Raw genomic sequence first — 26085 nt, 5'->3', positions numbered from 1 at the left:
AGGAACACATGACATGATTGGCACAGTTAGGAAAAACACAAATCCACACTAAGTGAGGAGCCTTAGATAAATCAGACTGGAAAAGGAGCAAGGAAACAACTGGACTCATTTCCTCTTATCAAGCAGAGAAAGAAAGATGTTTTGAATTTAGTTAAGTGTCTTTCTTGTTCTAGACATACCTGGTTAAAGACATACCAGTGATACCAGAAACATCAGCTTTGAATAAAGCTGCCTGAAAAAGTCATGAAAGGAGAGAAGAAGCAACTGGAAACACTTCACCTTATCAAAGACAGAGTGAGATGTGCAAGGGCATAGAGGGGTTTTTAATCAGCCACAAAGTGTGTACCAGACATACCAGAGACACTAGATTTATGGAAAATTAAACACCAAATATCAATATCTAAATATTTAAAGCCACAATGTCTCAGATGACCCATTGGTCTATTGTGGTGGTCCAGACTGAAATATCTCAGCGGTACATGGTCCCGAGAGGAAGACTTATGTTAATATTAGTCAGCCTCTGACTTTTGGTGGACTTTTGGATGAAGTACTGTGAATTTTGGAACAACATTCATGTTGGATGATGAAATCTTCCATTGTCCATTTATTCAACACCTTCACTCGGTTAAAGTTAAAATTTAGAACAGGACCAACAGGACCAAAGTCTCAGCTATTTATATGTAGTTTTTATCAGGAACATTACATAGAGGTGTATTGTACAACTCACTCTTGTTCAGTGATGTAATACAAAAGTGTTTCAAATGCCTGCCCCAGTTCATTCAAACTTTCAAATTTACAGTTCAACATTTCCAAAGTTGGGTAGATATTACCTCAAAAATATGAAGTAGTACATAAGTTTTTGGTATCAACGCTGACAAAAGACACCAAAAGCACGGCTGAAAAGGCAAAAAGCAAAGAATAATCACACTTTCATTATTTGTTCTTGATCATTTGTCAATCACAGAATGTATTGTGGTGTCATGTAATGTAACAAACTGTAAGTCAGATTATGAAATATAATTTAACAGTGTACTCTCAGGAGGTGATGTGATAGAAGAAAACCAGTTTTTCACATTCAGACTTTTTTCCTGTATTTTTCCAAACCCATTTACACACAAATATAAGCCCATATTTATTCCAATGAGAGGCACTATTCAGGGTGGAGATATACAGACATGCAGACGCATACCGCAAATAGGTGAAGTGTTTGATGGTCTGAACAGCTGCCTTGCAGAACTCCGAGAAAAAAAGAGAAAAAGTGGATGGGGAGGGGGGAGAGAGAGGTTGACAAAGAGACAAAGACAGGGAAAGAGAGAGAGATAGAGAGCGTAAAAGAGAGACATGTCTGCTCTTGTTAGTGTGCGTAGAGCTTTGGGTTGACTCCTTTGAACTCATGATGAGCCAAATTCCATCCTCACTTCTATGCGAAGACGTACCTCACAGGCGCAAACAGACAAATACACACCACCATGTTCATTCCAGCTCTTCTCTGCTGCCAGACACCCATTATCTTCTGTCACCTGGTGTCACAGACTTGCATTTCACTCTGCTTTCTAGTGAACATATGCACACCCGATCATGTTGACACAACATACACACATAAATGTATACATAAACAGACACACACACATGTAAGCGTGGCACAGGGGTATAATTAACATCCAGAAAGCCACAGTAAAGAGCTGGCAGAAATCCAACAATCGCTCTTCTTGCTTTCTCTTTTGCTTTCTCTCTGCTGTGAGAGCATGCAGTCCATACTGTCATATGGCAAGAAACATTTTACTTACATGAAAGACCTATGGTGAACTGAGTGTGCATTATTACAGGGAGGGCTTGCTTTAGAGAGCCTCAGAGAGAAAAATCTAAGAGGCAGAGACAGGAGAAAGAAGGGGAGCATAAGCAGCTGGGTTGGTGGTAAACATCTGGTGGTTGTAGAGGCCTGGCCCTGACATACAGGGGAAATAGCTGCATTGCAGTTCCAAGATCTGTTCTTATCCACTCTTTCTTCAGCCACTCTTCTCTACAGATCTAATCTAACGTGACTGACTGGCTGACTGTAAAGATCCAATACTCCACACAAGGTTTCCCCACTTTAGCTTTGTTAACAGATTTGTTTGAGTCAATAGGGATTTCTCATTCACAGACTGATAATACATGGCTCCCAAATGTACACAGTCTCCACTGTACAAAATCGTGGGAACGTCTTTCTGATACTGAGTTACAGCCCTTGTTGCACAATTCACTTCTCACTTGTTTAAGTGTTTCTAAGCCCTTCCCCAACCGATCTGCTTCTCCTCCTTTGTGATTAATACATATAGAGGAGGTCAATAAGGAACAAGAATACAAACGGATGGATTTGCCTTAATAAAAGTACATGCCATTTTTAAAATGATCTATTAACATATCAAGCCTAACTTAAAGCAACCTAAGCTATCCCTTTAAAATCTTCAGTTGTTCTAGGCAATGGAAAGCAATGTTGCAAATCAATCAACCAGACTGCTTTATGGCAGTATTGGAGTTTTGGATCAATGTGATAAAGTACTTTGACTTGTTAGGCATTTAATTCACTGGATTAGCTAAAAACTGGACATTAACAGCATGAACACTGTTGCAGTTTCAGCACGAATGTGCTAAACATAGTGTTGAAAAATAGAACTAAAAGAGCATTTTCATAAATTTAAGTGGCCAGACTCATTTTGCACTACTCAGCTGAAATTCCAGAAAATTCACTAACTCAATATAATTACAACATATTGCCCTATTATAATATGAGATTAAAATATATGATACTGTGAGATATTCTCTCGCTAGTATATACAAGGTACTGACTATGCGGTCACTTTGGGATAAAACCACCTGCTGTTTTTGTGTGTTAACAGAGGAAATTGAAATTCCTAGCAATAAAAATGGTTAATGAAAAATCAATTGGATAATTAAACTTCAATGAATATGCATTACAAATAATAATTCATTTCCATTGGTATACCATATTTCACCAGTTAGGGGGCTCCACAGTCTGTTTGTGCCCCACTGTTTAAAACCTGAGTTGTATTGCTGGGGATGATAAAGAGCAAGATTTTTCTTCCTATTACATGAATTGAACTGATTTTTTTACAGTCACAATGTCCTGTCCTTTTATTACTGGCTTGGAATTACACCAGTGACAGTTTTTTTAGTGCAGTTGCTGGAATGTGTGTGTGTGTGTGTGTGTGTGTGTGTGTGTGTGTGTGTGTGTGTGTGTGTGTGTGCGTGATACAGCAGAGAGAAATCTAGAACTCAGGGGCAATGAGTGTATTTGGCAAAGTCTACTTGCTTGAAAATACAGCAAGGAAAGAAGTTGGTTGGAGACAAACATACATAACTGATGGAAATCTCATTGTTAGTTTAACAGTTTGTTTTGTGCTATTTGCACATGTTCCTTATGTAGCTCATTGTTGAAACATTAACTAAATAACTTAATGGAGCAATGCTTTGTCATGTCTATTAAAAGGTTTTTTTTTTTAATTTTCTGCTTAGGAGCTAATTTTGAAAATGTCAGTGAGTTGAATTAGCGGCTTGTTGTGGAGTGAATGACTTTAACACTGTTTTCTGCTTAGAGGGATTGTTCAAACTCCTATATACATTTAATGTTCAAATTATGCAGCAGTGAGACACTTAGCAGTTTCAATGCTCTGATCCTGACATCAACTTGGAGGCATTAATGACTTAATTTCAAGCACCAACATGCCCAAATAACCTCTACCACAGATACAATTACTCTGTATATAAATGTAACTGTGCTATAATGCAGCCAGAGCAAGAATATTGAATCTGTATCAGTTACATGACATTTAGAGTACACATATCTAAAATAAATTTGCCCTTATTTCACCAATTTTATTAAGGCCACAGTGGGTTTTTTTGTAACCCTTGGTCCAGTCAGCTGAGGGATGCCTGGTTTCAGTGCAGCCACCAGAGGGACTTTGGCCTGTTGTCTAAGTTGTTTTTGAGGTACTGGGACAGAGCTTTGTCCCGCGTAACACATTTAAAATTTGCTATATGTAGACCACTTTGTACAGATTATGACTGTAAGAAACTACTATATATTACAATACATTTCTTTTATTGCAAAGTGAGCACTTATTATATTTGTTCATAATTAGTTTTTTTTTCCCCACAATGTTGACATTTGAAATTTGGTCGCCGTGACCAGTGCGAGCTCGGTGACACAGGTCATTTGCAGTTGTAGGTTTTGATATGAAGTTATTCTGTGTCATCATCAAAGATAAGCGTTAACCAGCCCAAACTGGCTTCAGCTTGCTTTTATTTGCAGAAGAGTTAACCCACCTTTTTATTCTGCCACAAAACCATTTAGGAGAGAAACTCTTAGGACACAATAAGTAACATTTTCCCTGAAACAGAATAAAAGTAATAGTTTTACATATTTTAAAAAGTGGTTATTTTTGTGTATCCTGCTTATTGTTTAAAGTCATGGTTGGGATTCTTAAATGTGGATTTTCTCTGCAACTTAATTGCTGCTGACAATCACCAATCAACGATATGTCTAATACAAATGTGTAATACATAATACATATTTGTTTTAAACAGCTTCAGTGGCTAAACCAGTATCTAAACCAAGCCATCATGAATCCATACCATACTGATTAAATACTATACTGTATAAATATTGATTCTAATAATATTAGGCTAATGAAGCTTCAACTGGGCCATAAATTATCTTTCAAATCACCAGTGTCTTCATTGCTTGTGAAGTCAGCAAACCTAACTATTGCGTTCTGTCGCTGAGGTAGAAACTCATTTGTTTTTGTTTTTTTCTTAATGCGCAGCATGCATTACGGTAAAAAAAGAGGGGAAAAAAAAAGAAGGAGGCGGGCTCTGACCTCCATGTGCGTCGCGTTTTGATTGACATGGCGGAGTCTCCCAGTACGCCTCGCGCCGCACAAGCAGACAGCAAGACCCGACCCTGGGAATAAAAAACGCGCAGACTCGTGTGTTTGAAGATTATTTTATTGCAGCGAGGTGAGTTCTTTTACACTTGTTTCCTGGTACAAACCACCTCATAAAGAACGAGAATACCGTGGATTCGATGCTGAAAAACTTTTTCGAAGTGCGCTTCTGTGTGTGTGAGAGAGAGTTTGGAGAGCTGAGCGCTGACGCCGGCAGTCTGGGCCACTTGGCCAGCGCAGAGGAAAAAGGAAAACTGCTTCACTGAGGAGGAGGAGGGGGGGGGGCGCTGAATCGAAACTTTTGGGCAAATTTTCCCGTTTATTCTGAAACGACAAGGAGAAGGCAAAACAGCGAGGATTGTGTTAGTTTTCCACAGCGAGTCGAGTGAATGTCTTGGGCTGTGCGTTTGGAGCCTGCGCTTTGTGGCCCGATTTCTCAGCTTTCACGAAAGAATGTGTTTTTGATTCCGAAGACTTCAGATGGAGTGAGTGCGCAACAGGAGAAAAGCCTTTCTCTCTGCCTTGTTTCTGCAACTAATCGCAGTTGTTGCGTCGCGACTTGTTCTGTGGAAATAGTCGTTTGTCTTGTAGCTGCTCAAAATCAGGAAACGAGCACTTTTATAGCTGGAAAATAACTTGGAATGGAAGATGCTGAGACAGTCAGATTTGACAGAGAGGGTTGCGAAATCATTGAATTGACACTATAGGGAGGTTATATTGCATTGGACAACTGTTGAGACCCGTGAAAGCGGCTGTGTAATAGCGACTTTCCATATAGTTTGTGCGAATTTGTAGAATGCAAGAAAAAAAGGCTTTGGAGAAAAAAAAATCAACTCCAGCATATCCTAGCATTCCTTCCAGCCAGTCTGTCTGCCCCTCTCTCTCTCTCTCTCTCTCCCTCTCCCTCTCTCCCTCCATCTCTCTCTCTCTCTCTGTCTCTCTCCCACTCTCCCAGAAACAGCTACGTGTCTGTTTGTGCAGGGAAGACAAATCTCTCTCTCTCTGTCTCTCTGATGCAGACGTGGAAATCAAACATTGGTCTCCGTCTCGAAACGATCGATTATCTATGCGTGTCTGCGTAAAAACAGTGTTTCAAGCGCTTTGAGTCATCAGTGAAGAGGACGCACGTAATGTGGCACAGTGAGGTCGGAGATTTTAAGATGCGTCAGATTTTAGGTTAATAACAGGACACGGTTTTTTAATTATGACGATATGATGATTAACAGTGGACGGGGGGTGTAATTGGGGCTATGACTTCGGAACCCACCCCCACCCCCGCCTCAGCGCTGTGGGCTCTGGATCCAGTGGGCACATTGGAGAATATAGACTAGAGGAAAAAATAACCTAACACATCACACACACAGAGGCTTACTTTTTTTCGGGAAGAGAGAAAAAGGAGACATCCGATCCCAAATATATGACGTCAGATGACTTTCCTTTGGTGAAAGGCTGATGTGGCCATGCAGTTTTTTTTTTCTATGAAAACTCCTTATCCTACTTCTTTAAGGGGTGGGATAAAGAGATCGGCTGCCAGCTGAAACGGTGTGTTTAGGTTTAGAGTTAAGAATTCTCCCTGTGCTGCGTAAATCAAATGTTTGTTTAGTGCCATCAAAAAGACATGGGACATTGAATGAAGGTAGAGCCTTATTTAGGCTGACGCCTGACCCTAACTCAGGTTTGGGAAGGCTGAGCTCTTTTTTTTACATTCAAGGTCTGTGTTCAAGGTGCTGAGATCACTATTCTAAAGCCATATTGTGTTTTTTGCATGGGCTAAGTACTGACCCATATCCTTCTTAACATAAGATGAATAAGGTTTATATTAGCAAATACTGTTCTCTGAAAGTTAAGCCTCTTTGGCTTCAACATTTATACACAATGAAAATGTAAACAAAGCTCATAGCTGAGTATTTAAAACATTTTGAAAGCCGTGTCCTCTTGATCTTTGCATGTAGAGCAATTCCAAAAATATTTGGATGAAAACTCATATTTGTGCATTTTTTAATGGCAGTTTTTGAGTTCTTTTATACTTCATATCTGTGGTTAGCTGACTGTGTGGACAGCCAGGAATGTGGTGCTAGAGGATGTACAACAGTATAATGTAAGCAGGGATTTGTGCTCAAAGTGATGCAATTGCAAGCAAGTTATCTCCCCCCCTCACTTTCCCACTTTTTTTAGTTATCCATTTGTAACCTTGTGTGTGTGTGTGTGTGTGTGTGTGTGTGTGTTTTAACTGAATACTGCAACTCTGGCAGGCAGACACTGACACTAAGAATGTCGTGACCCAGGTTTGATAGACTGGCTGTGTTTTAGTAGCGAGCGTAAGATGATTTGCCTCCAATATTTTCAGACAGGTTATTCTAAGCACAATGAGGAAGTTGTTTTCATGTTTCATGAAGACTCGTGATTCCAAGAGCATCTGTCTCTATCTGACCTCAGGCTTAATCTAGATTCTCTTTTCCTGCACCGGCTTGTGGTCTGCTGTCGTGTTGGCCCAATAAAACCTTCAGGTATGCCTAGCCAAAACGGGGTCAGGGAGGGGGCAGGATGATGCTAGCCATTGTGTTCATGAGCATGTGTGTCTGACTGGTAACCTAGAACATGTTATTTGGGCGGTAGTGTTACTGAAAATTGCTTGTGTATCAGCAAAAGAAGCTGGAGCAGCTATAGAGTTACATAGAAAGGACAATCCAGACCTGGATCTCGTGTGTGTGTGAGCATGTGAAAGAGAGAAAATCAACAAGACGACAGCTTCTGACAAACCTCTATAATATTTGTTTCCTCTTATGTTGTTTTTTTTCAAGGCTTAGATCTGATTTAACTGATCTAACCTGACACCTTTATGCTGGTTAAAGCCGCTACTGCCAAAGACTTGAAGTAATGATTATACATTTTGGAAGTCATTGACTAAAAGGTCTGAGAAAAAAAAAAAAATTGTCTTTTTTATAAGGCAAAATGTACTTTGTGAATGGGATCAAGATCTATATTATTTTCAAATTTATAGATCAAATAAGTAATTGATAATGAAAATAACTTTTGGTTACAGTACTAGTAAGCTAATAAAACAGGTGCATAAGCCCTGAATTCTTTAGAAAACATGCTCAGCCTCTGCAGATAGACAGAAAGTTTATTCACCACTTACCATCTGCAGGTTTTGCAGTGTTATATATAATACTCAAGACTGCTTAAAATGCTCCGGTTGGCCTTGATCAGCTGCCCCTATTTGGAATATTTCCTCCCAGTAATTGGTCTGTCTCTGCTATGTGCAGCATTACACCCTGTCTGCAGTTTATATAAAGTGTGCTAACAGTCGTACCATCTGTTTCTCCAACTGTAACAGGTGTGTTTTCCAAAAAGACTGCTGCCTTCACTGTTTCTGTAGCTGAGGTGTGGTTTGGTCAAGTGAATGAGCTGCTTGCTGATTACTCGCCTGTGATGAGAGGTTTTCATATTGGCAGGTTGGATATGAGGAGCTGTTCATCTTCTGTGAGTTCAAGGGGTCGACACCTGGAGTCTCTGTGGTTTATCTTCCCGTTGTCTTTCTGACCCCACTGTGGTGATGATGCACAGTGAAGCCCTTGGGCTCTCACTGTGCTGAAACAGACTGGTCTGCTTAAAAACTGTTTCAGCTGTGGCTGCTTTGACGTGATGGAGTGCAGGAAGGCACTATTGGGTACAATGGCCTCTATTATTCATTACTGGGTCTGGATCTGACTTTTTTTTTTTAAAGATGATCAATCAATCTACTAATTATTCAATATTTTTTTGTGAGAGTAGTTAAAAACTCAAAACTTAAAGACACAAAACTTGACTATCAGTCCTCATTTGGTAGAAACTGAAAAATAGCTTCTGATGAATTTTCTGGTTGCTCCTCCTGGTTGCTGCTGTAGAGTGTGTTTTCACAGCTTAGGGACTTGTCTGTTTTGTTAGTTTTCATGTCAGTTTTCAGGTGTATGAATTTAGGAGATTTCCTTTAGTGTGCAGACACGGTTTAATCTACAAATGACTGCATTAAACCATTCACATATACTTTGAATGAACTACATGTGTTAAAAGTCTGAAGTGGAAAAAAAAGGGTTGAACAACTTTATGTTAAATCTCAGGAGAAGCTGGTTGTCTGCTACTCTTTTTCTCAGCATTTCCTGTCCTTCTGTCTTCTCAGTCCTCCCCTGTCCTTTTCCCATTCTCCTCTTTTGCATGCTCTCTCTTCTTGGGCTCTCTTTCTTTCCCATATGTACGGTGGCTTTTTGTTGAAGTATCCCAGCATCTCATGTTTGCTTGGCACAGAGCTGTAATGTTTACCCTCCTCTTTTTTTTTTCCTCTCCCCCTCCCTCCTTCCCTGTCTCTCTCGTTCTCCCGAGCCCCGTCTCCCCTGTTTTTTTTGTCTCCCTTGATAATTTCCTGCATTGTTGACAGTTGATTCAGAAGAAGATAAAAGAAGCCTTTCAACTTTTCTACTCCCTATCTCCCTCCACCCCTCTCCTTTTCCCAGTCTCTCCGCTCCTCTCCACAACAGTCTTGTATCTTAAAAGTTTCTTTTGCAAGTTTCAGTCCAAAATGACAGATATAAAATTTGGAGAGATGTGATGCCTACTCTGACCAACTGTCAATGTTGGAATTAAATCTAAAACTCTCAAAGGAGTGTCTTCACTGGCCATTGAAGTTCTTAGCTCTCCTCAACCCTTTGCAAACAAAAGTTACCTTGTTATTTTTCATAACAAGTGCTTTGCTGCGTTTATGCCTATAACAACAGTGTCGTGAATTTGGTTTTAAGCAGCTCCAAAACACAGGTGACCAACAGCAGAAGCTGGTGCGGCTCTATAAATATGCTTGTTAGGCTGTGATACCTCTGTGACCGTGACCCAAAGCTGCAGCGAAACATTGCTTTCTTTGCTTTGCTATACCTAATAAGCTGGATTACAACTTTTATTTTCAGCATCATCGAAATGCCTTTTTTTATTAATCAACTGATTAAGTATGATTAACTGATTGGAAATCTTTTTGGTAATCAATGAATTAAAAATTTTTGCTGGTATCTGCTTTTTTTTTTTTAATTGTTGCCAGCATTAGATAATACTTACCTGGTAGGGGCGATACCATGATCAAGAAGGTGGTTCACCCAGGGTGAGGCTCATTGCACCCTGGTTGTGCTGACCCCTGCGAATTCCCCAAATGTGGAAATCTCGACTGCGTAATTTCTGGTAGTGGGGGCCTGCGTTCATGCTCGTGATAGGGAGTTGGACTTGTAACCTGAAAGTTGCGGGTTCAAGTCTCAGGTCCGGCAGGAATTCTCGGTGAGGCGGAGTGAATAGCCAGAGCTCTGGCCACCTTCAATACCACGACTGAGGTTAGACCCTTGAGCAAGGCACCGGACCCCCAGTTGCTTCCCGGGCACTGCTGCGAGTTCGGGTTCATGGTGTGTGTTCACTGCTGTGTGTGCACTTTGGGATGAGTTAAATGCAGAGCACAAATTCCGAGTATGGGTACTAGGCTATGGGTATGAGTATGAGTAAGGGTGCATACTAGGCTACACAAGTCACACACACACACACTTACCTTAGATCATCCAGGGTGTTATGCAGTATGCACTATCGTACAGTACAATATATTATAGCACAGTGCAGTATAAGTCTCAGGACATTTTGTGCACATGCAGTGTGGCTTTGATATATTTGAATATACAGGCTTGTTTGCACATGATGCAACACGTGGCTTCACCAAAACTTTCACTTCTCAGTGGTTTGAGTCATTGCTTGTCACTTGATGGCATTTTAAAGGTCCTGACAGCAACTGTGTGGCTGCAGTAGCGGGGAGAGGGAGAGGCAGACTGACATCGGAGGAGAGCAGATCATTACATAAAGCGATTATCACAGAGATAAAATGTTTGGAATCCAGAAATTAGGCTGTCAAGTTTCTCATTGAGTTGTCATCACTTTTAGAGATACATGCAGGAAAGCTGGAGTCATTTAGATTTTATGTAGCGCTGGGTTGCTCTGCTCCTGGCTGTGCATGTGTATGTGGATGTCGTCAGTTTGTCGAAGAGATCCGAGTGTGTACCTGTACACACACACACACACACACACACACACACACACAGAATCAATTTTACGTGCCTGCATTAGCATGCCAGGCGTGTTGGTGTTAGTTGGCAGGCCCATGGAAAGTTCCGCCAGCCGTTAATGGCTGTTTTTATGCCTGACTGTGAACGTTTTGACTGTGTATCTTAAGTGTCTAGAGACTGCTGTGGGCTGGGGTTTGTTTAAGTGTGTGTGTGTGTGTGTGTGTGTGTGTGTGTGTGTGTGTGTGCGCGTGCGCGCGCTGGAGTCGGGTAATTGAATCTGTAACTATTTCTGATTATTATATGGCTGCAATTGGAGTTCTGCTTGGGCTTGGTACATGCATGCTTTTTCAAATATGGTTATTCTCTGTGTGTTTGCTTTTGTGCCTGTGTGTGTGTGTGTGTGTGTGTGTGTGTGTGTGTGTGTGTGTGTGCGCACGTGGCATATGTTGTGGATGCTATCACAAATTTGTGGGGACAGTTGAGTGTTTTGCTAAAGGAGGAAGTTGAAGTTTTTTTTTAAAGCATAGCCACATCTTGTATTGCCTCCTCTTATTAAACCACTCACCATTTTTCTTTCCCCCTCCTCTCTACCTCCTCCATGGCATGCAGACACCCCCCCCACCTCCACCCGGCCCCACTCCACATACCTGTTATTTCTTCTTTTGTTCTTTTGCCAATCACAGTCCATTGCAACATGATTGACATATTTGATGGACTGCAGTTTTAGGTTGTTTGTCATTCCTATTTAAAATTAAAAACCAGAAGGAATAAGGATAAGCATGGCTACTAAGACAAATTGTTATGATGTTCCATATTAAACTGTATAAAACTGTAATTTCATTGCAGATGATATGTGATTACTTTAAACTTATTTACACAGTAACTCCTGCACTGCTTGCAAAATAAACTGACGCCATAAAAGTAAATATAGGTTAATGATATTGCCTGTATTGTGTGACTGTTTTTAAAAACTGTCTTTGTAGGCATCGTCATTTTGCAAGAGATTTATTTACTCTGGAGAGTTTTTAAAAAGAAATACAGTTATGTTATAAAATGCATTTTTTTAGATAATCTGATGCTTGGTGTGGACATACCCCCCTATTTTCATTCACTTCTTCCCTCCTTGCCCTCAGGCAAGACCCCCCACAAATCACTAAAACATCCCAAACACATATCCACACACACACACGCACGCAGGGAGAAACACACAAATCCACGCTTGCATACCCACATCCCTGAACTAGTGTGTGAAATCCTGAGGCTGATTGAGGAGGAGGAATGTGACCTTGTGACCCCAGGCTGTGGGGAGGGGTGTTATGAGTGTGTGTGTGTGTGTGTGTGTGTGTGTGTGTGTGTGTGTGTGTGTGTGTGTGTGTGTGTGTGTGTGTGTGTGTGTGTGTGTGTGTTTTATGTTAGGGAACAAGTGATAGTATGTACACACTGTTGGATTGCTATTCCCAGAAAAGTGTCTACTCTCATTTTTTTAGACCAATTTAGTTTTCTTCTAATGGATTAAACAAATTTTACACACTCACATACATGTGCATGCTCATAAATGTAACTAAGTCTATTAGTCGTAGAATTAAGCATATAAAGAACCATTCATTCATGATTTGTTTTCTCTATTGTGCATTTTTACGCTCTGTGAGTGTATGTGTGTGTGTGTGTGTGTGTGTGTGCGTGCGTGCGCACATGTGCGAGAACATCTCTCAGACTTGACTCAGTCTTGTCTGTGAGAGAGAAGACAGGGTTCTCATGTAGATGTCACTATAGTCTTTCTCTGCACCCACACATACATTGCATACACACACATCATGCACTGAGCCAGTTTTTGTTATGGCATATAAAACCGATGATGTGAATGTCTCTTGGTGGTTTGTCTGTGTCTACATACTCGTCCATCCGACAATGTGAGTGTGTGCATTCATCTGTATCTCTGTGTGTGTTTGTGAGAAAGAGGTAGAGAAAGGGGGAGCAGAATTCACTTCTTGACTTGGCATAGCTGTCTTAATTAAGACTCATGGCATGCAGCCCTGATGGAGCTGAGCATTAGTGGCAGAGACGTGCTGTGTTTGCAGGCCTGGATGGCAGCAGGTCTACTGGCAGTAAATGTGGACTTATTGTCTGCACCCTGTGGTTGTCCTTCACTCCTCTTTACTAGGTGCTTGTAATGTAGGGCTGATTACAATAATTGTAGTGCATTGCATTGAAATACATGGTACTGTAGAGCGTCAGAGAGATGGTACAGTGAATAGATCTTAAAAGCATGAGACCATGCCGAAATAAAAATATCTTTGTGTCTAAACTTTTGTGATTTTACATTATATATATTTTTGTATTCAGTTATCAAGTTGTATGTTGTAGGTGCTTAGATTGTCAACTATGTGCTTATAATGGGCAAACATTTCCAGACCATATCCTAGACCATATGCTCAAACAGTCTTGCTTTGTTTGTCAAAACTCAAAAAATATTATTTAGAACAGCAGGTTGTTACATATCTCACCTACAACAATCAAATTTATTCAGATTTTGCCTTATAAAATGCAAAAACGATAAAAAAGTGTTCAAATTAAATTATTAATGAATAAATGTTGCAGTGCCTGGCACTGTCTGAATATTTTTAACCATAGAGATATATATGCCATACTGAAATTTCTGAAAATTTGCCTTAGGTTGGGATACAAACACAAATCATCTGCCTTGTCTCAGAAGTTAAAAATCTGTTTTGCTCATTTGCTGTAAAATAATGTTTTGAAGGTGTTTTGATCACCCAGATTTCTTCATGTGCAAAGGGTGTGATTTAATGATGCTAAATGTGACAATCCCCAAACAACTGACTTTTTGGTAATATGTCACATCTCCCAGATTTCTTACTCTCAATCTGTTTTTCTGAACACATAAAAAGAACACTTATGGGCTTGGGGTTGGGGTTAGACAACAGGAACCCATTAGCTATGATTTTTAACTTGGTGTAACCATAAGCCATTTCATCCACTAAATGTGCTGAATGTGCATGTGAAAATGTTCTTAAAGAAGAACTACACAATTAGAAATCTTTGTGTCCTGTGGTAATTTATTGTGGAGTATGGGCTTAACTAAGTTTATTGACTGCAGTGGAAGACAAAGTAATGTCTGCTCCCTACCAGCGCATACCGTGCATTGTGTGGATGTGTGTTTACATGTGTGTGTGCATGCTTGTTTTTGTGTATTGAAGTTGAAACATGCCCGTGCGGTCAGTTGGTGTGGGTTGCATGCGGGTGTGTGCACGTACGGGTGTCTGTGTGCAGTGAGGAGGAAGTGGCTGTGTTTGTTTAAACTAAGCACGCTCAGCCATGTGGGACAATTTAGCGGGAATGAGAACCCTACACCCCCACCCCACTCCTTCCCAGACCTGCGCCGCTCTCCTCCCCCGCACCTACTCTTCTGAATGGGCGGCTGTCTTTTGAAGTTTGGAGGGCTGTTTGGGAGGGCAAATAATATGGTCATGGGTGGTTGGGGGGGCAGGGGCTGAAGACAGAGAAGTACTGAGTCAGGTTAAAGCTGTAAGTGGGGTGGAGTAGAGTTTGTGGAGGAGATAAGGGAGTAGAAGAACAAGAGGAAGGCAGATTGAGCTCTGGAGCATAGAAATCAAAGTGTAACTTATGTTCACAGGCCACTGCTCCTTTCACTGGTCACTTCAAATGGATCCAGCTTTGTGGGAAAAGCATCATAGTTATGCTAAAGGGCTGCATTACATGGAAATTACTGCATTGCACACAAGTATAGAAAAGAGGGAGGAGGTTGTGGGTGAAGCCTTATAGGAGAGAGATAAATAAATGGAACTATGAAGAGCTGTTGCTGTATAATGTCCTGATGTATTGTCTGATACGTGTGCAAAGCCCACATAGTGCACTATTGAGAGAATATTTGAACCTGAGTTGAGTTCACTCCATCTTCATGTCTCCATGGTGATAGAAGAAAAATGACTTTGAAATAACATGTATTTCTAAAACTGATGCATTGGTTTACATTAAAAAATAAATGAAACCATAGCTGCCCAGATCTAGTTGTTTTTCTGCTTTCTATCTTGTCTTTATTTCTCTCTGTAGACTTTCTGTTACACTGACGGCACATCTAGAATATCATGCATTACACAAGTACACATGGAGATGTGCATGTTGTGTATTTGGTTGGCATAACTAGGGTTCTGTGGTGCAAACCCTGCAAAACATGAGCTGTAGAATATATAAGACTTCCTGAATGTATAATGATCTTTGTTATGAATAAGTAGACCTTAATATGAATGACTCCGGGTAACTCAGATAACATTGCTAAACCGGCACCCAGGTGGCTTGTATGTACATCTCCACAGCCCAGTTTAGTTTTTAGCCTGTTTGTGGATCCTTCCTCCCTGTGTGGTCAGACTGAGCCATGGAGATCCAAGGTGTTATAGAAGGGTTTGCTGTGAGCTCTCATTGGGCTTGGTGCTCAGCTCAGGGCTGAGCCCTCATCCTGCTCTGGATCTGATGGAGAACAGTCTGAACTGTGGTACGAAGGGGGAGGGGGAGAGGGGATAAGAGAGGGACAGAGAGATGAGGAGGAGGAGGAGGAGGGAGAAAAAGAGCAAAAGGAGAAGAAAAATCTGGAAGAACTGCAATGAAGAAGAGTGAGTCATGTTCATGTGCTTGTGGGAAAATAGCCACTTCCTCTGTATTAAACACATATAAACACCAGTAAAACACAGCATGTTCTCAAGGCAGACAGGCATATTGCTGCTGATAGGGATAATGAGGATGAAGGCCTTGGCAGTACCAGCCCTGATGATGGCAGTGACGTAATGGACACTGATGAGGCTGATGGAAGTGATGAAGACAATGAGATCAGTTATAATAATGATTGTTAGGGTGGGGTGTGTTTGTGCTAGTCTGTAAACTATTTGTGTGTTGTCACCAGTTTGTGGAACCAGGCCTCGAACATGTGTTTATGTCAAATGAGCTCTCAGCTAGAGGAAAAGTGTGAGAGTCTGGCAGTACTACCTGATGTAATTGGTGGAAATGCCAGTTTCTCTGAGTGGGTTAAATGATCACAAGAAGTGACCTTTTCTCTGCGTTTGTCTGCATTGCCTGTTTCTACTCTGAGTCTTGCACAATGACCCACATTATTTCACCTTAATATCTTCTCCCTCCTGGTTCAGTTTTTTCTGACACACAGGAGGTTGAATACAGATTTCCTCTTTTTTCGTCTACTTTGGAGTTACGTCGCTGCTACGTGGCTACGTGGCAAGTGTTTGACTGTCATGGCCTCTGCTGTGGGTTTACAGCCTGCTGGCCCCTTGCCCAACCACACACACACACACACACACACACACACACACACACACACACACGGCCAGCCCACAGCCGTACAGCTGCAGCAGGGAGGGCTCTCTGGCAGATGCACAAATCTGCTCGAACTAGCTGTGCTGTGCTAATGTGAAGCTAACAGCTAAGCACTGCAGCACACAGCTTAGTGTAGATGAACTGCAAAACATGTTTCATGCCCCCCTCCCCCTCCCCCCTGTGTCTTTTTCACTCACACACACACTTGCTCACTGCCTGCTGCCTGTGGCATGATAGGCAGGACTAATGTTTATTCTGGAGCAATAACACAATTAGGATTCCACACATTTTCTCTCTCTCCACACACACTCAACCTCTGGCCCCCCTCATCATTTCTTCCCTCTCCTCTCTCCTCCTGCATTCTCTCCTTCACCTCCTCCTCCCCACTCTTCTCTCAGTTAACAGATCCCTGTCAGTTCCGCCCAGCAACAACAATATTGGTTTAATAACACCAGATTGCTTTGATGTTCTCAAAACTACATGACTGTGTCAGTCACTTGTGTGTGTGTGTGTGTGTGTGTGTGTGTGTGTGTGTAGGTGTGCTGTATGCGTGCTGTATGCCCAGTTCCCCTATTCAGGTCACTGCTCTTCTGCTTAGGGATTGATGCAGGTGATTCTCCACCGTACACCAATTAACCTTTCCCTCTTTGTCTCGCTCACACACGCACTGGCTGGAAGTACTCTCCCACAGTGCCTGACCTGGGTGTAAAACCATTTCCTCTTTCTTTTCTTTTGCAAGGGAAACTGATGCCACACCTACACCTCCCTCCCTCTCTTCCTCACCTTTTCATCTCCTAGTCTTCTTTTCTCTGTCTGCACTCCCTCTACTGTCTCCCCACCATTCATTCTCTCTGACCCTGTTTTGTGTTCGGCTATATTGTGAGAGTGTTGTCTTGATTCTGTGTGTGTCAGTGTGTGTGTGCGCGCAGTTATGCAACTATGATCTCTCTCTGGGAATGGGTCGCTGCGTCTTCAAGCTAGAATTTTACTTCCTCCTGCCCACTGCCCAGACAACAGCCAATAAGGGGAGCCAATAAGGTTCTGTCAGCCAGTGAGAGAGCGGAGCTGTGTTTTGACAGGGCAGTGGAATGTAAGGAAGGTGGGGTCTTTCCAGGAAGTGAATGGCAATAGAGTCAGATCCTGGACTGAGCTTCTTATTTGGTATCCTGGAAAATACTAAATGTCAGTATACTTCTTTGTGTGGAAACAAGCCCTAAGAGTTTTCTGTGAATAAAAATCAGTTTTGTAAATGACAGGTGTTAGACAAAAAGCAGTTCTGTTTTATTAATTTAAAGTTGATGATGAACAAGACAACATATGCATTTCTTAAATCTGAAGGCACTGGGTCATGCATCTGGCCTGTGTTCCTGGAACCCAGGCATAATAAGAGGATTGGATGGGTGGGTAGATGGATGGATGGGAGGATGACAGGGGAGAAAGGCTTTGCCCAAGGTGGTCATTTTGTGTGTGTGTGTGCAGAGTGAGAGATGGAGAGGGGAGAGAAGTGCTGAGCCTGTCGTTTACCAGGCTGAGTTCTGACTTGCCTGCACTCTGGCTGCACACAACGATCTGCAGAATGCCTGGCATTTGGAGGAAACAGGAAAAAGCGTAGACAAGGGAAACTAGGGAGAATATAAAAGAGGGACAACAGTTCTGTGAAATAAATAATCCAGCAAAGTAATTAACACACTGCTGTTTTTTTGCCATGTAATCTTGGATTAATTAAATGCCGGATGACAGTTCAGCATTTCAACAATCGCTGACATTAAGATTGAGGGTGTTCCTGCATTTTTTTAAGACCAACTGCAGATCATTAATAGCTCCTCATCTGCCTTGAGTTATGTGCAAAGATGCAGGCAGCGACCGCAGTCTAACCTTGGAGACTGATTTGCATTCTTTAAAAGTGATGAAATGCTCGTTCATGCAAGGAATGTGGGACGTGGCAATGACAAAACTGCAACATTGTTGTGATAATGATAGCATTAACCAGAATTTAAAGAAATGAACCCGTGATAGTGAAGAGCAGCTAGATTTGATCCAGGACTGTTCGGGCTTATAAATCCTTTTTTCGAGTTTGCATTTCCATTATGTTTATTCTGTGCAGATGCACCCAGTGTGGCAGGTTAGCCTGGTGATGCAACATCTCTCCCTGTGCCCAGGCAGTCTCAAGTTTGGTGTACCCTTGACTGAAACAGCGAACATTTACTACTACTTTATTTCATTTTTCCCTTGACACAAATGCAAGCTAAGTGTATGATGGAGTTCCATATTCTGAAATGTAAGCAAAAACCTTGTGGGATTGAGTTGTTAAAGGGACTGATGTTTTATTTATTTCAATAAATTGTGATGTGACCAATTGATGCTGCATGGAAAAAGACTACTAGTATAGCAACCTTTTGCATATGTTGTGGCATTGAAGTAAAATGGTATTATTGAAAGTTTTAAAGAGGCTTGTTAAAAGTCGAATATGAAGTCTTAAGTTTTAACTGGTTGGTAGGAGCTTTCATCCTCCATCAAATGCGGCTTTTGAGGTGCTGGATCTTTGGTGGAATACTGCCCTAAAGGCCTCAGTTAAGGGAGTTTGCAGAGGAGCTTGTTCATACATGGTTTGTGAGTGGAACGTGTGTGTGTGTATGTGTGTGTGCACGTACGTGTCCATTGCATTCCACTCCACCCGTTCCAAGTTCTTCTTTGTGGATGACATATCATTACCACAATTACAGGGCAACAGGACATACGCGCACACACACACACACACACACGCGCACACACACACGTTCCGTGCATGCATAAAGGCACTGCACAAATGTATGTACGCACATATGAAAATGCATCCTTGTCTGCATCTACGCAGGCAAATTGAAGAACAGGCTAAAACTCTGAATTTTGTTCACTCTGCCCTCTGTCCAACTCTTTCAGCGCCTCAATGCTCACTCACACTACTATTACCTTCAAATGTACACAAAGCAGCTGGCCAACATGAGAACCCAAAGAGGTTCTATCTTTTATAATCCCCTCTCTGTCTTTCCCAAGTGTATTTGTGTGTGTATGTTTGTGCGCACACGAGCGCAGCATTCCTCTGCTTTCCTCTTCTACCCTTCTTTCTTTCTTCCCTCCCCCTTCCTCTTTTTCTGCATCTCCACATTCTCCACTCCACCCCACTCTTTCTCTCTTCTGGTAAAAAGGTACTCTCTGTGTGTGTGTGCGTGTGTGTGTGTGTGTGTGTGCGTGTGTGTGCGCACGTGTGTGTGTGTGTGTGTGTGTGTGTGTGTGTGTGTGTGTGTGTGTGTGTGTGTGTGAGACAGAGAGCAGGTCTCTCCTAGACTGAATACCTTTTGTAAAAAGAACTGGGACTGAATGGGAGTGGTGGTGGTGACAGTTTCCCACCATATTTAGAAGCTGCCCCCTTTCTCCAAACACACACACTAATATATATGTGTATTAAATGCCAACAGAGATTAAAGTTCTCAGCTGATAAGACGGGTTTAAAAACATCAGTCATGTATGGTATACTGTGTCCATGTGTATTTCTGTATGTGTGTGTGTGCTAGAGTGAATAGATAGTCATTCAGCTCTGAGCGTGGACACCTGAGAGCATTCCCCACTGCTTAACACACCCAGGATGAGAAAGAGGATACTTAAAGCTGATTCTCTATCTTTGCCCCTGTTATCTCTCTTTGTCTGTGTCACTACATTCACATTTGTATTACAAATCTGTTACACTAATGTTTTCTATGCCAGTGTCAGTGTGATAACCTCTATATAGCAAAAGCATGTATGATGACTGTCTGTTGAATGCATTCAACCTGTGACTGACACGACCATGACACTCTCGGGTTAATCTTTAGTCTGCACTGATACCTACTCTGTGAATGTCGTTCCAAACTCATGACTGTTAAATCACAGCATTACAGAGAATAACATTACCTAAGTACCAAATGATGCTCAGTTTCAGTTTCAGTTCTCCTTTGTGCTCTCGTTGATGAGCTATGGAGAACATATCTATGACATATCTATGAGCTATGCAAATTCCCGTAGCTCATAGAAAAACAGAAGTTAGGAAGCAGCAGATACAAGTTCAGCCCATATCACAGAGCTGGCCCCTGCCGCTTCTAATGATGAAGGTTATGGCATGTTTGGACTGACAGCCTTGGTTAAACCTGTCGTACCTATTTAATTTGCTTATTAGAGTGAATCTAAATATGTGTTTTTCTTTGCTATTTTATTTATCCGTACCTGTCCTTTTCCCCTGCATCTTTTTTTTTCCCCTCTGTGCATCTCATATGTCCTTCTTTCTCTCTCCTCTTTGTTTCTTTAGTTTCTCTTTCTAAACTCTACCAGAAAAACTTCAGAAACTAGATGAACGATAAAGTTCAGCAGTCACAGGTTTTGGGGATTTACAATTTGTTGTCTATGTTTGTGTTTGCCTGCTGAATGTGCACCATTCTGTCAGACAGAATGAGAGGAAAGGAACTGATGGTGAAAGTGCAATGGTTATGTTCAGCACCCAAGACTGTCATTAATGTAACATCAGGAATTACAATAGCATATCTTCCTGCTTCTGTTTTCCAGTCACATGTTTGGTGGCATTTGGAAATGGCAGTTGTGTAAGATTCTTGCAAAGCTTGTGCATGAGATACCAGGAACGCTCAGTACTCCAAACTCTGTCCCAGTACTTTGCAGCCCTGTGAAAAGTGGCATGTTGGTTGTTGTGGTAGGGACAAAAAGCCAAAATCAGAACCAACATTATGATGCTGAGAGGCTTCCCAAAGTCTCTGCTAGTGGACACAGTGGAGTGTGCTGCTGGTTATGGTTTCTGAGCTGGACTGTTATCCAGGATAGAAACCGTGATACAGTATATGAAGCTGTTCTGCAGTTTCTTTTGGTGGGGCTACAATGGTTGACACAAACCAAAAGGCCACAGTGAACTTTCTCATGGAGCAATATTTGTTTTAACTGACATGTCATTTACCGACATAATACTTTTCTTTGTTTTGTGTACCAGTGTATATATGTACAGCTGTTATGAACATAATTCTGTGACAGCATAATGATCTTCTGAAACTAGTCCTAATACTTAAATACCACTAAATAACGACCAACACAAAAGGCAAGCATTTGAACCAACCAAAACCATCACATACACCACATTTGGTGAAAGGATTTTGGTTTTCAAACCATGTTGCCAGTAATGGAAAAGTTCAGGACACATTACAATATGTTGCATTCATAGAAACGTACAGTTTTGTTACTTAAACATCTTGTGGATAATGTCTGTATCCCTCTAAAATTTCAACCTGCTTGTCAGAGTTTCTAGACATTTATAGATTTCCATCATCTCCACTGCCTGTGCCCTGTTAATAGTGCTTTAGAGAACAGCAGGATTATATCTGAAATCAATGCTTATCTCTGTTTGTGACACACTGACTTCTAAAAAGCACTTTCCACATCTGTCATGTGTGAGATATATATCATCTTTCCCAAAAAAGACTTACCAAAAGATAAACTGTAAGCTAATTTTAGAATGAAGCACTTTGCATATTTCACAAGATGAAATGCCAGTTATTGACGAGTTTATCAGTGAGCTCACTTGGGCTGAATTGTGTTGAAGGCTGAGAAAACAATAGACCTGTCATTAATCATACTTGTATCTAAATGTGCAGAAGGTCAAAAGGAGTTAGAATAATATTATGATCAGCCCTCTTGGCCTTAAAGGCAAATTGAAGGGGAAGGCATCAAGGCTGTTTTGCTCATGACCGTGAAGGTTAATCTGAAAAATGATTGGTCACAAGCTTAGACCTGCTGATTTATTTATTCAGCATCACACTGTTTGACAAATACCAGGACATAACTAACTTTGATCTCTCCAGCTGCAGGATTTACCATACAACAATCCATTTGTGCAGCAAGTTGGAGAAATAAATGTATAGACAATTAGCTTATGTTACCCTAATGACTTCTTTCTTTGTTTTGGTAGAAACCCAGAGCTTGTCATACTGTCTTGTTTTCTTTACATCATCAACAAAATCTTTGTGGTTTGAAATAGAAGAAGTGGACCTTTTTTAAAAAAAAAAAAAAAATCACTTGCTGGCAGAAAAAGAGAAGTACAAGTTTGTAGTAGTGTATAAGGTTAAATAGAGTCAAATTTTATATAACTATTGTTCAGGTATCATAGGTTTATTCTTGCTAAATATGAAGATTTCAAGACTCATTTCCAAGACCAAATTTAAAGGACCTAAGAATACCAGTCCGAAGAGATTTTGCACAAAGTTTGGAGGTTGCACAAGTGTGTGTGTGTGTGTGTGTGTGTGTGTGTGTGTGTATGTGTGTATGTGTTTGCATTTGGGTGTGTGAATGAGGGAGAGGTGTGTAGCAGTCCACTGGAAGTAAGTCAGACAGTCTGTTAGGTGGTTGCGAATATCCATTATGCTTCATCAGGATGGACAAACTGGAGTCACTGGGTGTGTGTGTGTGTGTGTTTGAGTGATGAATGACTGAGCAATGACTGCCGTGTTATGAGGTCAGAGCTGCCTCTGAATGTCTAGGGCTTCTGTGTGTGTCTCTTGTGTGTGAGTGTGAGTTACATTTTTTTATATTTTGCGTGTTTTACTCTGTGCATCTTTTATGTTGAGGCAGTTTCCATGCTTATACTGGCCTTTCTGTCTCAGGACACAGACAAATGTACATACACATCCACACATGGTCTTTCACACACACACACACACACATATACACATACATTCATACATCCGGACAAGTACGTCATTGTTTTGTGGTTCCAACATGGAATTTTTCTATTTAACATTTTATCCCTGCTGGGAATCGACACCTTATTCCTCCCACATTTCACTGGGGAACGGAAACCACTGTGTGTGTGTGTGTGTGTGCGTGTGTGTGTGTGTACATGGTGATATCTAAAGCTGTTAACAGCGATATCTATCTGGTAATGATTTCACTGGACAACCTAAAATGTCCAGGTATGTGCATTGGACATTTTAGTAGATTGCACATTTTGTTGGTGTCAATTTGTAATTTGGGTGACCCTTTAAACCATGAGTGACAGAGAGGACTGAGGAAGTTCTCTTTTATTTTTGGTTGCTAATAGATTTTTGAGTTGTCATTTTAAATTGCTCATTTCTTGAATGCAAAAAAGCATCTGCTGGTAACATTATCCCACATCAGAATCCCTTGAACCTCATACAAATGGAAAACATTATTGGAATCTCATTTCTACTTGTGATTCAGGCTGATGTGTATTCATGATAAAAATGATTGTGTAAGTGTAATGAATTACTTCAGGAAATTAGGAGTTATTTTAAGAATGTTCAGCTATTCAAAGAGATGTCTTGAACTGTCCTGCTAATTCTATCTGTTTATCATATGAGCCAATGCTTCATTTATTTAATCTCCCTCTCTTTCTAACTCCTTTCTTCTCTGTCTCGCTCTTCTCTTTTTCCTGGCAGAGCTGTGAGTGGTGTTACCATCTGTCTGTGATGTGTCCTGGACCCAACTGTGTGTGTGTGTGTGTGGGTGGGTGTGTGTGTGTGTGTGTGTGTGTGTGTGCGTGCGTGTGTGTGTGTGTGTATTCAATGCAGGATGGCCAGGCTGAGCTGGGAATGGGGCTCAAATGCAGAAAGAGGGTTTTAGATAGACAAAGAACAAAAGCGAGAATTATAAGTTGAGAAGGAGCCATAAAGGCAAAAAAAGACACTGAGAGCAATGTGTTAGTGGGTCTCTGTTTATGTTACAACAGTATGAGCCACAGCTGTGTGATCTACTAACCCTTTCAAAGACCTTGACAGTGCTAGAAGACGACCAGCTGAAGGAAGAGACACACAATGACACACAGCTGTTTTCAGAGGAATGCTGTGTGTGTGTGCACATGTGCATACATATATATATTTATATTTCTCTCTCTTTCTCTGTATGTGTATATATATATATATATATATTTCTCTCTCTTTCCCTGTGTATGTGTATATATATATATATATATATATATATATATATATATATATATATATATATATATATATATATATATATATATATATATATATATATATATGTGTGTGTGTGTGGGTGTGTGTGTATAAAAATCTGTTTTACTTGCTTGTGTGTACTGATAGCAGCTCATACCCATTAGTCAGTAGCTCGGCAGTATTGAAGTACAACACATACGTCATTCAGTAACCTACATTTGGCAGTGAAATTGTGTGTGTTTGATTACGTGTGTGAGCTAGATTAGCTCATAAGGGTTTGGCAGGGGTTCTTAGTTTCTCTGATGTTTTTGTGTTCCCCCAGGAAATAACGTATGCAGTATGTGTATGGGAGCTTCAGCAGTTGAGTTACGTGTTTATCTATGTGGTTTTCGCTGTGTGTTTGTATAAGCACATACATCTTTGCTTTTAAAGTCTTGGTTAGCAGCTTGGTTGAAACCCTGATGAGGACCTTGTGCATGGCTGACACACGTTGCTTTGTGGGGTTTTCTTTTTTTTTTTTTTTTGCTTCTTGCCATATAGCTAATTAGGTGAAGCCATGTTATTTTCCACTTAAGATGAATGGCTTTGGTTGTTGTTTTTATTTATTCTTTTTTTGTAGTTATGCTTTTTGGTTTTACTGCTATTATTATGCAAGCTAAGAAACCATCTCCAGATTTAGCTCTCGTTTACCCTCCATAACTCAGCTGACCCCAGAAGACCTCAGAAGGCTTCCCCTTCTTACTGCACTTGCATGTTTACAGTGTATGGAACACTAATCTGTTGTGTGCAGTATTTACAAAGCTGCAGGTGCAGTTATTCATATTCACTTATCGAACTAAGACTCTATTCATCCAGTATTTCTTTTTTATTAATTCTGCAAACAGGATGTTCACTATAATCCCTCCTGTATTTTACACGACCTTTGTTGATGGAGAAGTGCTTTGAATTAATCTCTCACTCTTATCTTTGTTTTCCATTGCCTTTTTAATTTTCTTTTTATATTGGCATGATATGGCTTGTTGTATTTTGCCAAAGCTGATTTGCCTGTGCCAAACAAGTGGAAGAGGAAAAGCTAACATAAAACAATAGTAATGCACCACAGTGTAGAAATTAGAATAATATAGCCTGATGTCCTGTATTATCTCCGGTGTATCTATTTTTTTTTTTAACTTTTGTATACAAGCTTATCTTGCCTTTGCCAAAGGCACCATTTCTTTCCTTTCATCTATTTTATTGTTCTGCTTGTGTGCACATCTCTTCAAACGCACCCTTTGTATTCCCTCACTCTCAATGTATGTATTGTTATCTGTTATGTTTCACATACTCTTCTTTTATTAGAAATATATTTGGGTTTTGATCCATGTGGTTATCCAAACTAGGAGGGAAACCACAGTAAACCCAGTGGAAACAGACGAATTTAAAAAAAACTCCCAACAATGCAAAAAGGTTTTTCACGCTCATATGAACTGGAAAATAACTATGTCAATGAGGAGACTGTAAGATAAATACTGATAAAAACACATTGGTAGGCTGATTTAATGCACGCTTGGCATGGCGCTATATGTCATTGTACAACAGCTGAAGGAATGGTTTGACAGTTTGGAAAGTTGCTTATTTGCATGGTAGCTGAGAGTTAGATGAAAGGTCAAAACCACTCCCAAAGTTTGTTACTTTCAGAGAGGGCCAGACTAGCAGTTCTTCCTTGCTTTCAGGCTTCAGGCTAAGCTAAGCTAAGAAGCT

The 26085-nt window shown here is 40.8% G+C and overlaps 1 protein-coding gene and 1 non-coding gene across 4 annotated transcripts in view; both read left to right on the top strand.

Annotated features, from left to right (window-relative positions):
* Positions 1–4911: 4911 nt before the first annotated feature.
* The window catches only part of fndc3ba (fibronectin type III domain containing 3Ba), an 83834-nt gene continuing 62660 nt past the window's right edge, over positions 4912–26085 (top strand). For 2 of the 3 annotated variants that reach the window (XM_026302952.1, XM_026302969.1), the window contains exon 1: positions 4912–5019. The gene's annotated coding sequence lies outside the window, so the exon portion shown is untranslated. Of the gene's footprint in view, positions 5020–5288; positions 5432–26085 lie in introns of those variants that run through there. The other variant, XM_026302960.1, reaches the window with a different exon arrangement.
* On the top strand, positions 10018–10173 carry LOC113132633 (U1 spliceosomal RNA). The gene has a single exon (XR_003295912.1). It is a non-coding gene; the product is annotated as a U1 spliceosomal RNA (small nuclear RNA).

The sequence above is a fragment of the Mastacembelus armatus genome, chromosome 22 (assembly GCF_900324485.2).
Source record: "Mastacembelus armatus chromosome 22, fMasArm1.2, whole genome shotgun sequence".
NCBI classification, from domain to species: Eukaryota; Metazoa; Chordata; class Actinopteri; order Synbranchiformes; family Mastacembelidae; genus Mastacembelus; species Mastacembelus armatus.
The sequence above is the reverse complement of the archived record's forward strand: the minus strand, read 5'-3'. Positions and strand labels throughout refer to the sequence as shown.